Source organism: Aplysia californica, unplaced genomic scaffold (genome assembly GCF_000002075.1).
Source record: "Aplysia californica isolate F4 #8 unplaced genomic scaffold, AplCal3.0 scaffold00173, whole genome shotgun sequence".
Taxonomy (NCBI): Eukaryota; Metazoa; Mollusca; class Gastropoda; order Aplysiida; family Aplysiidae; genus Aplysia; species Aplysia californica.
Window position 1 is genome coordinate 25,750 of NW_004797443.1, and position 1,507 is coordinate 27,256.

The window sequence follows — 1,507 nt, forward strand, 5'->3', positions numbered from 1 at the left end:
TGTGTGTACTCGTGGTGGAACACCAAACCAATGTGCCAGGATCTGGACAATAAAGATGTATCTTATCTTATCTTATTTGCCCATCACTATGAGATCGCGATACACGGGTACATTAAACATTCCAAAAAGCCCGATATTTGTCTATTACTACCCTACCACAATATGCCGAGGGCCCAGGAAGTTGTTTCACTGACAAGGCAATCCCCAATGTCCGGATCGGATGCGGGAACAACTTTACTATGGGAGAGGGATATAAATTAACCATCTAAAAAACAAAACACTATGAGATGGCGATATACATTAACCATCTAAAAAAACCCACCCAGCATTTGCCTATCACTATGAGATCACGATATACACTTATTTTCTCAAAGAACCCAACATTTGTCTATCACTATGAGATCGTGATAAAATACACTAACCGTCTAAACAAAAACCCCAACATTTGCCTATCACTATGAGATCGCGATGTACACTAACCGTCTAAACAAAACCCCCAACATTTGTCTATCACTATGAGATCGCGATGTACACTAACCGTCTAAACAAAACCCCCAACATTTGCCTATCACTATGAGATCGCGATATACACTTACCATCTCAAAGAACCCAACTTTTGGCTTTTTCTCTTTTGTGGGCGTGATGTCCCCGTCTCCATCGCCACTGTACTCGCTTCCGTTGCTGCTCCCACCACCGTCATACTTCTCTGGTTTGTGGCTGTCCTCGATCAGCTGTTTCTTGTCTATAGCCTTACGGGGAGACACAGGCGTGGCATCGGCCGAGGGATCTGGGAGGTGAAGGGTGGAGAGTGGAGACATTGGGGCAAAAGTAGAGTACAGACAGATCTTTCTCGCACACTCACACGCGCGCGGGCGCGCACACACACGCGAGCGCGTACACGCACGCACAAACATACGCACACACGCACACACGCACACACACACGCACACATACACATGCAGACACATACACGCTCTCTCTCCTCCTTTCTCGCCAGACTTATCTTTCTCTCTTGCTCTCTCTCTCTCTCTCTCCTTCTCTCTCTCACTCCTTCTCTTGCTATCTCCTTCTCCCCCCCCCCCCCCCCCCCCCCCAATCTCGAGTTCTTATGCACAGAAGAATTGCAATTGTAAATGGGCTGATTCATCAATGTCATGCTCATAACAATGCCTGAACTAAAACAAGGTACGGCTGCTTTTTCTTTCTTAATCCTTACTATATCGTCTTTTCCTCTACTCGTTTTGTATGTTCGTCACTCTTTTGTGAACTGCTATTTCCGGGGTGCCTTGATAGTCGAAGCAGACTTTGTGCTGTTGAGGTTAGAGAGGTGAGCTGAGTAAGTCTGATTCCCCGTTCGACATCCACCCCTAGGCGCTCATTTGACCTTATGCAGTTGCGAGCGCCGTAAAACCTCTACTAGAACTAAAAAGACTCTGAGGACCAACTTTTTGTGACGCAACTGTTACCCGGATGTATACTCAGTTTGCATGCATAGAAACACACACAC

The 1,507-nt window shown here is 46.3% G+C and overlaps 1 pseudogene; it reads right to left on the reverse strand.

Moving 5' to 3' along the window:
* Positions 1–445, reverse strand: part of LOC101849765 — a 25,476-nt pseudogene extending 25,031 nt beyond the window's left edge.
* Between the last annotated feature and the right edge of the window lie 1,062 nt (positions 446–1,507).